Below are 13,297 nucleotides of genomic sequence, written 5' to 3'. Positions count from 1 at the left end.
ACCCCCAAAATAATGGAATTAGGGAGTGGCAGGAAAGGTGGCCACCCCACCCCCTCACTTGTCAGGAAACATGCAAGTTTGTGTTGACCTGGTGTTAAACCCCCTTCATAAGCAGCCTGCTTCTGTGAATTCTGATGGTTGGAACACAGCTAACGAGACTAAAGTTATGGTTTTTGATTCACTGATGAATCCAAGTAGTTTCTTTGCTTTTGTCTTGACTGTAGATCATGCCATGATCCCCTGGAGGAGGAAATGGCAACCCACTCCAGTATTCTTGCCTGATATATTCCACGGTCAAAGGAGCCTGGTGGGCTGCAGTCCATGGGGTTGCAGAGTCAGACACGACTGAACATGCACATGAAATCATACACAGATCATGCCATGCTCGCCCAGCTTGTAAATTTTTCCCTTTCATTCCAAGGGAATTCTTACATTTAATTGACTGTGGAATTATTTTAGCAGAATCTCTTATCTCATGAGACTAGTGGTCTAAGGAACACAATTTGGGAAATTAATACGCTGTTTCCTGTTATGGAGCATATAGATTGTTGGCAGTTTTTAACTACTGTAAATAATTCTTATCTTTGAGCACATATGGAATTATTTCCTACAATATATCCCTAACCTCTTAGGTAAGTGGCATGTTTAAAGTTATGGATCCATATTTTTTAATTACACTTCAGAAATGTTATACCAATTTCCAATTCCCACCTGAGTGTGTTTTCCTCAAACCCTAACCTTGGAAATTACTATATTAAGTATTTGTCAGTTTGATAAGTGAAAATTATATTTTACAATACATTTCATTTCTTTCATTACTCATGTAGTTAGACGTTTATTCTTTTCCTTGGTGAATTGCTTAGTTTTGTACTTTGCCCATCTTTCTATTCGTGTGTTTGCTTTTCTTTATTATTTTGTGGAAGTTTTAATGTAGTTTCATGTAAACAGTGCTTTGGAGAAAAATAGAGTAAGTGGCTAAAGGAGTGACAAAGGATAAAGGTCAAAGGTTGGAGGCACATTATTTTAGATAGGGTTGGAAAGATGGCTCAGAGAGGGTGACTCATTTTTCTCTGAAACATCATTGATTTGCTTTTGTAAGGGCATTGTCCATTTGCCACACCATATTCCTTCTCTGTCCTTCCTGTTTGAGCCCTTTCCAGGGACTGTCCTGTATGCACACTATTAGAAACTTCCTCCACCTTCCCACTGGGCTTAGCAAATGCGGAACCCACCAGGAGATCAGAGGGAGGAAGGAAAATGAAATTGGGATATTTATTTCCCTGCCCCACACCCATGACTAGTCACCTTAGGCTGATGAAGGTCATTGATCTCGCAAAGCAGCTTCCTTACTTGACCTGCTCTTTCTTGGTTCCACTAACCACTCTATCCCTTCATCCCCCAAGTTCTAGAAATACTAACAGTTGCATCCCTTGTAGTTTACCTAGCCCCCAAGCACATCTTTTAAATAGCCCCTTTGCGTTACACTATCTATCCTAATTTGAGTGTGCCATCTATTTCCTTACAGGACCCTGTACTAGGACTGTTAGTATCCCACTCAGGTGCATTCTGCTAGGCCACTGTGCTCATCTTTTGCTGTGGGTATTTGCTGCTACTGGCTTATAACTGTGCACTTCTCCAGTGTTGCCTTTGGGCTCTGGAGCCAAGTTGGCCAGAAATGCCTAGGAAGCTAGGAGCCCCCCATTCTGAGGGCAGTCTGCACCCAATAATTGACTGGTGTGAGGGGCACAACACAAAAACCTAAGCCCTTAGCCTAGATGATTAGAAAAAGGAAAAATAGGTGATGAATCATTTTACCATATGTTAGACAGTAATATAAAGCTGCGCTATTTAAAACTGTGAGGTACTTGCTCAGACAGACCAATAAAGAAGAGTGAAATTGAAATAAGACCAATATATATTAGGGTGTTTTATATATGAGAGAGATCATAATAAAATCAGTAAGAAAAGGAGGAATTATTCAACAAATAATTCTGAGAATATTGGCTATTTATATACTACAAGAGAAAATTAGATCTCTATACTACATCATTCACAAACATATTCTGGATAGGTTAAAGAGCTGAATATCAAAGGCAGGGTTCCAAAACTTTAACCAAAGAAAGAATGTATCTTTATATAATTAGTAGAAGATAATTCTTAAATACACAAAGCACAAAAAGAGAAGGAAAATATTGATACATTTTGCTACATTAAGAGGCAAAACTTCTGTAGGATAACAGGTGACAAAGATGAAAATGCAGGCTTACAGACTGAGAAAAGATAGTTGCAACTCATGTTACCAACAACAAATTAATGTCCAGAATATATTAAATGTTTTTAGAAATCAGTAATGCAGAAAGAGAAATATATAATGGTAAGTCACAAGATACAATAATAAATTCACAGAAGAAGAAAGATAGATGTCCAAAAAATATATGCAAAGATGACCAACATCTTTAGTAATTAAGGCATGTACATAAAAACAAAGACATTTTATATTAATAGATCTATTAATATAATGCCAACTGTGAGGGAGAATGTGGAGAAAAAATAACTTTAATACTTGGCTGAGGGAAGGGAAAATGGGTATGACCACTTTGGGAAACTGTGTAGAATTAGCATGTGGAGTTGACAGCACATATTCTCTGAAACTCAAGTTTTACTTCTGGACCTTGTTTATCAGGGAGAAAGTTTTAGTGGGCATGTACAAATATACTAATTTCTGAATCATTTGTTGTTTGTTGAAAGGCTAAGGAATCCTGACAGACAATAAGAGAATCAAAAAATGCATTGTGGTGTGCTGGTCCCATGAAAAGCGTAAGAATGAAAATGAATGATCTAGATTTGAATATATCAACACAGGTAAGTCCTGTAAACATAATGTTGTAAGTAAAAAGAAATGTTGAGTATAGATATAGTAACAAATATTGAGGAAGTTTACTCAAAGAAGGACCTGAGTTTGGGCATCTCTGGGAGATGGTGAAGGACAGGGAAGCCTGGCGTGCTGCAGCCCATGGGGTCACAGAGTTGAGCGACTGAACAACAACTCAAAGGAGAACAAAACACATATGAGTATGATAGCACTTATTTCAGAGAAGGTAGATAGGGGTAAGCAGGTGCTGGAGTTTGGCTCTGTAGCTGTATATATAATATTTTGTTTCATTCCATGGGGATTTTCCAGGCAAGAGCACTAGAGTGGGTTGCCATGCCTTTCTCCAGAGGATCTTCCTAACCCAGAGATCCAACCCAGGTCTCCTGCATTGCAGGCAGATTCTTTACGATCTGAGCCACCAGGGAAGCCTGAAAATAAACTAACCTAAAGAAAATGAATCAAAATACTAATAGAGATTTAATTGCAGTAGAGAGTGTATTGAATCTCATACATTCCCCGTAATTTTCTGTTGGCATGTGAAAGTGAAGTGAAGTCGCTCAGTCGTGTCCGACTCTTTGTGACCCCGTGGACTGTAGCCCACACCAGGCTCCTCCGTCCATGGGATTCTCCAGGCAAGAATACTGGAGTGGGTTGCCATTTCCTTCTCTGTTGGGCATAAATATAATCAAATGTTAAAATTATGATATAGAAAAATTAGAATGAACAATGAAAATAATAAAGCTTATAAAGAATGTTTAAATTATTTGTGTTAACATGGCTGTAAAACACCAACTAAAATTTTGTTGATGGAAAAGACTCTTGATGTAAAGAATTAATATATAGCTTGATTGCATGAACTCCCCCTTTACCAAAATCACATATATTGACCTTTTCCCACTACTTCTTTGGAACAGTTTCTTGGAGCTATCTGAGGTGTTGTCTCCTGGGCTGCATTCCTCACTTTATCCCACATAAAACTTAACTTGCAAAAAAAGAAAAGAATTTATGTATATGCTGCTTCTGCTGCCGCTAAGTTGCTTCAGTCGTGTCCGACTCTGTGCGACCCCGGAGATGGCAGCCCACCAGGCTCCCCGGTCCCTGGGATTCTCCAGGCAAGAACACTGGAGTGGGTTGCCATTTCCTTCTCCAATGCATGAAAGGGAAAAGTGAAAGTGAAGTTGCTCAGTCGTGTCTGACTCTTAGTGACCCCATGGACTGCAGCCTACCAGGCTCCTCCGTCCATGGGATTTTCCAGGCAAGAGTACTGGAATGGAGTGCCATTGCCTTCTCCATTTATGTATATAGTCTGGGTCTTAAAACTTTTTTCCTCAAAGTGAAACATCCTTGTGGTGTTTTCATACGACAAGAACTCCCCTAGGGATCAGGCTGAGGGTTGATTATACCCGAAATCACTTGGGACAAATATATTATTACTTTGTCCTGAATGATGTTCTGTATCTATATAGTCCAACATGGTCTACACTGCCACTCTGGTTATTGAACACTTGGAGGTGGCTTGTGCAACTGAAGGATTGCATTTTAAATTTTATTTAATATTTAAATTTTTCAATGTGTATAGACACATGTGGCAAGTGGTGACTGTAGAAGACAGAGCAGACCTTGACTATCAGGGATCAGCAGTGGCCCTCAAGTTAGATACTCTTTTCAGTATTCTTTTACCTTTTGAGATGAATGTTTCTGCTTTACCCTTTTGGTTTCTGGGATTTAAAAACAAAATCTCCATTAAATTATGATTAAAAATATTTTAAATTCAAATTGATCCTTGAATAATATGGGTTTGAACAGTGTGGATCTTTTTTTATGTGGATTTTTTTTGTTTTCAATCAATACTATGTTACTACAGCTTCTGAGGTTTGTTGAGTCCTCAGGATGCAGATGGAGAAGGCAATGGCGCCCCACTTCAGTACTCTTGCCTGGGAAATCCCATGGACGGAGGAGCCTGGTAGGCTACAGTCCATGGGGTCGCTAAGAGTCGGACACGACTGAGTGACTTCACTTTCATTTTTGACTTTCATGCATTGGAAAAGGAAATGGCAACCCACTCGAGTGTTCTTGTTTGGAGAATCCCAGGGACAGAGGAGCCTGGTAGGCTGCCGTCTATGGGGTCGCACAGAGTCGGACAGGACTGAAGCGACTTAGCAGCAGCAGCAGCAGGATGCACAACAGGAATAAGGCGGAATCAGGGCTACAGACTAAGGACTTGAGAATCTGCAGATTTTGATATCTGCGGCAGGTCCTAGGACTAATCACCTGCAGATCCGAGGGATGTCTGTGTTTTATAGCATGTTAGCTAGATAATATATTTTTAGAATATTATAAATGTAATATTTAGTATTTATAATTATATACATATTATCTAGCTAATGTAAATATTAAATATACTATTTATAAAATAGAAAATTAATTTTTATTGATAAAAATTTCATTAAAATAATTTAAAAATATATTACTTAGCATTTTTAGCTAAACCAGAAAGGTTCTTTTTCAAGATATTAGGCTGCTACATTGCTGGAAATGGAAGTTGGAGGTGATACATATGCAGATAACTTAAATGTGGAAAGGAAGCAATCTATGCAAAAATGAGTTCCAGGGGAAGAACTGTGGCAGGAGTAACTTAGAGTATTCAAGGACTTTCAACACAGCAAGTATAACTAGCCTGAAGCAGCAAGGGAGAAGAGTAGGGGACTTTGTCAGCGAGATAGGCTGGAGGTAAGTTCTGGTAAAGTCTCTTAGGGTATTGTAAGGATTTTTGATGATTCCAGTGTTGGCGGAAAACCATTAAGTAATTTGATTGGGGAAGGATGTGATTTCATGTTACATTTTTCAAAGATTATTCTGTTTGTTCTATGAGCTATAGTAGGGGGAATCAATTGGGTTTTGAAGTGGTCTGGGTGGGAGATGATAAAGACTATATGGATTATCATCTCTGTTCTTAAACGTGAAAGCACTGAATACTTTGGTACAGGAATATTATTACCGTGTCTTTTATTGCCAGTATCTTCCATGCCACAGTGCTCGTTCTTTTCTACAGCAGCTGTGAGTCAGGCCACTTGGAAGGTGAATTATTGTAATGGGAATTTTTAATGCCATAATTTTACTTCTGCAAACTCTGCTTCCAGTAATTATTTTCAACATGGTATATTTTAGTAAATTCCACAGTTAGTCTTCTCGGTTAAGGTAATTTCTCATGTAGTTCCACAAATTACCTGGAATATATTATTGAATTAAATAGAGTATCTGGGTGGAAAGGCTGTTTATGGGCAGGGCATCAGTTATTGCACATAAGTACCATTATTCATCATTATGCTCATTACAGTACAAAGGCTTTATCTGCTTTTGACATCTTGCCCTTTAAAGCAACCCTATTTTGGCTGTATGTGGAAGGTTAAAAAGAAGTACAGCCCATTTCTCTAATGATGGTGCTATAGAAGCTAATGGCAGAATAAGCCATTTTAGACAACTAAGAACAACTTGAGTAGTACTTTTAAATACTTTTAGAGAAAAATATGAAAACCTATCAAGAAGGAAAAAAATGTAAGTTTACATTATAATCAAAGAGCTTTTACGTCTTCTTTTTACTGTCATCAGTTCAGTTCAGTTCAGTTGCTCAGTCGTGTCCGACTCTTTGCGACTCCATGAATTGCAGCACACCAGGCCTCCCTGTCCATCACCATCTCCCAGAGTTCACTCAGATTCACATCCATTGAGTCAGTGATGCCATCCAGCCATCTCATCCTCTGTTGTCCCCTTTTCCTCCTGCCCCCAATCCCTCCCAGCATCAACTGTCATAGATGGAGAGAAAAGGAAACACACCTTGATATGGATAGAATATACATGTGTGGGAAAGAGAGAGAAAGAAAGAAGAAAGAGGGAGAGGAAGAATGGGTAATCTTCCTTAGAGAGACCTTGATAGTAGAAATTTTGTATTTTAAGGAATCAGAAGTTGGATTCAAGTATGAGTTCAAGTACTGATTGGCCTTTGTTGAGTGATCTTAGGCCAATCAGTTTATGTCTTGGGCTTCGTGCCTTAATATATCACAGTTCTGCAAGCTATCTTTCCTTAAAGAAGGGAGGTGATGCTTTCCCACTGGAGAAGTGTCTCAGTTGTGTCGCAGTTGAGAACTGTGATATTTGCCTCTGCAACTGTGATCCCCAGAGGCACTGGCCACAAAATTTTCTGTCTCCTGCTCATGGTATGTCATAGGCTATAATCACAGCTTTTGGTGATGAAGGTAATACTAATAGTGAAGTTGAGAGTGCGTGAGCTTTAATGTTTATTGTATTTCAAATCTCTTTATTAGGAGACCTTCTAAGAATGTCTTAAGAAATAATTTTATTAGAAGATATTTGCAAATGGTATCTCTGAGAAGGGGTTAATATCTAAAATATACAAATAACTCTTACAACTCAACAACATACAAAACCAAACAACCTAATTTAAAATGGACACAGGACATGAATAAACACTTTCCCAAAGAGATATACAGGTGACCAATAAATACATGAAAATATGTTCAATCTCATTATTCACCAGGGAAATTCAAATCACAACCACAATGAGATATCATCTCACTCCAGTTCAGTTCAGTTCAGTTCAGTTGCTCAGTCCTGTCTGACTCTTTGCAACCACATGGACTGTAGCACACCAGCCTCCACTGTCCATCACCAACTCCTGGAGCTTGCTCAAACTCATGTCCACCGAGTCAGTGATGCCATCCAACCATCTCATCCTCTGTCATCCTCTTCTCCTCCTGCCTTCAATCTTTCCCAGCATCACAGTCTTTTCCAATGAGTCAGTTCTTCACATCAGGTGGTCAAAGTATTGGGAGCTTCAGCTTCAACATCAGTCCTTCCAGTGAATATTCAGGACTGATTACCTTTAGGATAGACTGGTTTGATCTCCTTGCAGTCCAAGGGACTGTCAAGAGTCTTCTCTAGCACCACAGTTCAAAAGCATCAATTCTGTGGTGCTTAGTTTTCCTTATGGTCTAACTCTCACATCCATAAGGACTACTGGAAAAACCATAGATTTGACTAGACGGACCTTTGTCAGTCAAGTACTGTCTCTGCTTTTTAATATACTGTCTAGGTTAGTCATAGCTTTTCTTCCAAGGAGCAAGTGTCTTCTAATTTCATGGCTGCAGTCACCATCTGCAGTGATTTTGGAGGCCAAGAAAATAAAGTTTGTCTCTGTTTCCATTGTTTCCCCATCTATTTGCCATGAAGTGATGAGACTGGATGCCATGATCTTAGTGTTTTGAATGTGGAGTTTTCAGCCAACTTTTTCACTCTCCTCTTTCACTTTCATCAAGAGGTTCTTTAGTTTCTCTTCCCTTTCTGCCATAAGGGTGGTATCATCTGTGTATCTGAAGTTATTGATATTTCTCCCAGCAATCTTGATTCCAGCTTGTGCTTCATCCAGCCTGGCATTTCTCATGATGTACTCTGCATATAAGTTAAATAAGCAGGGTGACAATATGCATCCTTGACATACTCCTTCCCCAAATTGGAATCTGTCCATTGTTCCATGTCTGGTTCTAACTGTTGCTTCTTGACCTGCGTATGTATTTCTCAGGAGGCAGTAAGGTGGTCTGGTATTCCCATTTCTTGAAGAATTTTCCATGGTTTGTTGTGATCCACACAGTCAAAGCTTTTGGCACAGTCAATAAAGCAGAAAGAGATGTTTTTCTGGAACTCTCTTGCTTTTTTGGTGATCCAACAGATGTTGGCAACTTAATCTCTGGTTCCTCTGCCTTTTCAAAATATAGCTTGAAGATCTGGAAGTTCTCAGTTCATGTACTGTTGAAGACTGGCTTGGAGAATTTTGAGCATTACTTTGCTAGGGTGTGAGATGAGTGCAATTGTGCGGTAGTTTGAGCATTCTTTGGCATTGCCTTTCTTTGGGATTGGAGTGAAAACTCACCTTTTCCAGTCCTATGGCCACTGCTGAGTTTTCCAAATTTGCTGGCATATTGAGTGCAGCACTTTCACAGTTGCATCTTCTAGGATTTGAAATAGTTCAACTGGAATTCCATCACCTCCACTACCTTTGCTCATTGTGATGCTTCCTAAGGCCCATTTGACTTTGCACTGCAGGACATCTGGCTCAAGGTGAGTGAGCACATCATCATGATTATCTGGGTCATGAAGATCTTTCTTGTACAGTTTTTCTGTGTATTCTTGCCATCTCTTCTTAATGTCTTCTGCTTCTGTTAGGTCCATACCATTTCTGTCCTTTATTGTGCCCATCTTTGCATGAAATGTTTGCTTGGTATCTCCAATTTTCTGGAAGAGATCTCTAGTCTTTCCCATTCTATTGTTTTCCTGTATTTCTTTGCATAGATCACTGAGGAAGGCCTTTTTTTTTCTTTTTAATCTCGCCTTGCTATTCTTTGGAACTCTGCATTCAGATCGGTGTATCTTTCCTTTTCTCCTTTCCCTTTTGCTTCTCTTCTTTTCATAACTATTTATAAGGCCTCCTCAGACAACCATTTTGCCTTTTTGCATTTTTTTTTCTTGGGGATGGTTCACCACTTCCTGTACGATGTTATGAACCTCCGTCCACAGTTCTTCAGGCATTCTGTCTTATTAGATCTAATCCCCTGAATCTGTTTGTCACTTCCACTGTATAATTGTAAGGGATTTGACTTTGGTCATACTTGAACAGCCTAGTGGGTTTCCCTGCTTTCTTCAATTTAAGTCTGAATTTTGCAATCAGGAGTTCATGATCTGAGCCACAGTCAGCTCCCTGTGTTGTTTTTCCTGATTGTATAGAGCTTCTCCATCTTCAGTTACAAAGAATATAATCAATCTAATTTCAGTATTGACCATCTGGTGATGTCCATGTGTGGAGTTGTCTCTTGTGTTGTTGGAAGAGGGTGTTTGCTATGACCAGTGTGTTCTCTTGGCAAAACTCTGTTATCCTTTGTCCTGCTTCATTTTGTACTCCAAGGGCAAAGTTGCCTATTTGAATCACTCCTGTTAGAATGATTATTATCAAAAGACAAGAAATAAAAGTGTTGGTAATGATGTAGAGAAAAGGCAACCGTCATGTACTCTTGTTAGGAATGTAAGTTGGTAGAGTCACTATGGAAAACAATAGGGAGGTGGCTCAAAAAATTGAAAGTATAACCACCATGTAATCCAGTAATCCCACTTCTGACTAATTTTCCAAAGGAAACAAAGCACTAATTTGAAAAGGTATGTGTACCCTATGTTCATCGCAGCTTTATTTACAATATCCAATATACAGAAGCAATCTAAGGGTCCGTTGATAGAGGAAGGGATAAAGAAGATGTGCTATACACAACGGAATATTACTCAACCATAAAAAGAATGAAATCTTACCATTTGCAAAAAGACAGATGGACATAGATGGTGGTATGCTAAATGAAATAAGACAGGGAAAGAAAAACACTGTATGGTTTCACTCTTATGTGAATTCCAAAATCAAACCAAACAAACATAACAAAACTAAACACGCTCATAGGTACGGAGAACAACCTGGTGATTACCAGAGGGGCAGAAGGTGGGAAGATGAATGAAATGGGTGAGGAAGATTAAGAGGTACAAACCTCTAGTTACAAAACAAAGAAGTCATGGGATGTAGTGTACAGCATAAGGAAGTTATCAATAATATCATAATAACTTTGGTGACAGAGAGTAACTAGATTTTTCCTGGTGATCATTTCATAATGTATAAAAATATTGAATCACCATGTTGTACACCTGAAACTAATATAATTTTGTAAGTCAATTACACTTCATTTAAAAAAAAAACAGACTTACTGCTACTGGGAGACAACCTGTGCTCATCACTGGCTTTGTCTCCAATTTTTATTGGTGATATACTTCTGCAGAATATTGTCTCCTTATGGGAAGGACAGGGTAAAGATGAACTCTTAGATATTTAATTTCAGTGCTGTTTTAAGCTTTCTATTTGTACTTTAGAAATCAGTTTCTGTGATTGCTTTTTTAGGATTAATAAGAGGCAGGAGTGGAAGATGTGATTATAAGAAGGTGCAGGTAAAGGAGAGGGTAAGAATAAGTTTCAAGGTTCAGGTGGGGATGTTTGGAAGAAGAGTGAGAGTCGACAGTGAGAATGGGAGAGAGGGGAGGACTCATTCTATTTATCCAGTAACTGTGTTCTTAATACATACTATGTCAAGTCATTCATTCATTTGTTCATCAAATATTTATTAAATTATATTATGCTAAGTGTCAGGGAATCAAATGCAAATAGAATATCATCAAATAGTGAAACGAGATCATAGGTTTTCTAGAAGAGATTAAAATAAAATTCTCTGCGAGTCCAGAGAAAGAGGAAAATTCTTTGTTATTCTGGAGTAGGTCAGGAAAGACTGTGGAAAGAGGTTGTAAAGGATGCATACAAGTTTTTTTTTCCACTGGACAACAAATATTAAGTGAATTCCTACTTTATGGCAGGCTTTCTTCTTGTGCTGGAAATATGACATTAAAAGTTTAAAGTTATTGCTCTTGAGGAGCTTTCATTCTGGAAGAAGAAGACAGGAGATTAACATAAAGTGTTTCCTTTTCCTTGGTAAGTGTTGTAGAGAAAAGTAAAGCAGAAAAACAGGAGTTGAAAATAAGAGATAGTGCTATTTTATATGAAGTGTAGAAAATGAAAATGACAAGATGAGGGTGTAAGCCACATGGATATCTGGGGTGTGAGCACTGCGGACAGAGGAGACAAGACAAAGACTCAGAATAAGGCGCCTGTTTGTCATGTATTATGTACACGAAGGAGGTCCATATGGCTGAAGCAAAACAAACATGAGGGAGAGCGATAAGATATGAGGTCATAGTGATATCAAGGGGCACATTATGAAAGATCTTATAGGTTATGTAAGAATTTTGGATTTTACTCTAAGCAAGATGAGAAGTCACTGGAAAGTTTTGAAGAGTGACATGATGATTATGTTGCTGGGTAAAGAACAGCTCGTGGGTGCATTGGAAAGGGAGGCGAGTGATGGAAGGGGATGATGGAAGTAGGGGTAGGTAGAAGGCTCTCATGATAATCCAGTTAAAGGATGATGGTGGCTTAGATCTGAGTGGTAGCAGCAAACATAATGCAACATGGTTAGATTTTGGATGTAGTGTAAAATTGGAGCCCCAGGGGTTTGCAGTTGGATTGGGTACAGGATGTGAGAAAAAGAGAAGTCAAAGACGAATCCTAGGTTTCTGACATGGAGCAACTGTAAGGTTGATGTGTGATCTTACGGTGAAGACGCAGAAAGAGCATGTGTGGAAGGGAGACACGGAAATTAATACTTGTGTCTTAATATGGTACAGTTTAGATGTCTATTTATTAGGCATCCATGTGGAGAGGGTGAGTGTTTATGGGCTCTATGAACATGGAGCTCAGGGCAGAAATTAGCCAGTGGCCCTGGATTTTAGATCAACAAATTCCAGCTCCAGCTCTTGGACAAGGGTAATCTCCTGTTGAATCACTTTAGAGAATACGAAGCCTTTAAACAAAATTTTATGAAGTTCTTCTTCAAGCAGAATTTTGAAGTGGTTAGTACAGAAATGTGATAAAGGATATTTGGCATGGAGAATAGAGAAGTGGTTAATGGCAGAAGAACCATTAGAAAAACTGAGATTTAGAGATCTAATAGGTGAAAAACTAGCAACAGTTTTTTTAATGGAAAGGAGACAGGATCTGTTTAAAGGATTGTATGTGACAGTACAATTATGCTACAATATCTGTTTAACCCCAAGGAATTCCATTCTCAGTTCTGCTTTTTATGAAATATTATGTAAAAATGGTGCTCTCTTTCCAAATGTCTTTTTAAGTATTTGACAAAATATTTGGGCAAAGTCTTATATTTTAAACCTCCTAGAGTTATTTTAAAAAATTAACTTTTAGCCCCTAGAGAGTTTTTTTTTTTTAATTTTATTTTAAATCTGTGCTTCCCTGGTGGCTCAGATGGTAAAGAATCTGCTTGCAATGCAGGAGACCTAGGTTCTATCCCTGGATTGGGAAGATCCCCTGGAGAAGGGACTGGCTATCCACTCCAGTATTCATGCCTGGAGAATTCTGTGAACAGAGGAACCTGGCAGGCTATCGCCTATGGGGTTGCAATGAGTAGGACATGACTGAGCGACTAACAGTCATTCCCTTTTTCATGAGCATTTTACTTCCAGGGCTGATCTGCCCTGCCCAGTCCATAAGGAGATATGTGACATAAAGTAAGAATACCATAGTAATGTTTCAATTGGTAAGTGGATGATTTTTATCTCCTTTAAAATGATAATTTATATTATAATGCTTGGAAATATTTTTCAGCATTAACAAGTGTTAAATACAGACTTCATTATGTTATAAAGGTAGATATGATCAAAAATAGCCACTTAATTTTCCCACTATTGAGTATATCTTGC

The 13,297-nt window shown here is 38.6% G+C and overlaps 1 long non-coding RNA gene across 3 annotated transcripts in view; it reads left to right on the top strand.

Annotated features, from left to right (window-relative positions):
- LOC147349240 (uncharacterized) overlaps positions 1 to 13,297 on the top strand; it is a 352,149-nt gene that overhangs the window by 172,987 nt on the left and 165,865 nt on the right. For all 3 annotated transcript variants that reach the window (XR_015149727.1, XR_015149726.1, XR_015149725.1), the window contains exon 4: positions 2,749 to 2,862. This is a non-coding gene — a long non-coding RNA (uncharacterized LOC147349240). The remainder of the gene's footprint in view (positions 1 to 2,748; positions 2,863 to 13,297) is intronic.

Source organism: Bos grunniens, chromosome 21, assembly GCF_055505025.1.
Source record: "Bos grunniens cultivar Pamir isolate PY7600 chromosome 21, Bosgru_T2T1.0, whole genome shotgun sequence".
NCBI classification, from domain to species: Eukaryota; Metazoa; Chordata; class Mammalia; order Artiodactyla; family Bovidae; genus Bos; species Bos grunniens.
Note: the sequence above shows the minus strand (reverse complement) of the source record. Positions and strands in the feature narration are given on the sequence as shown.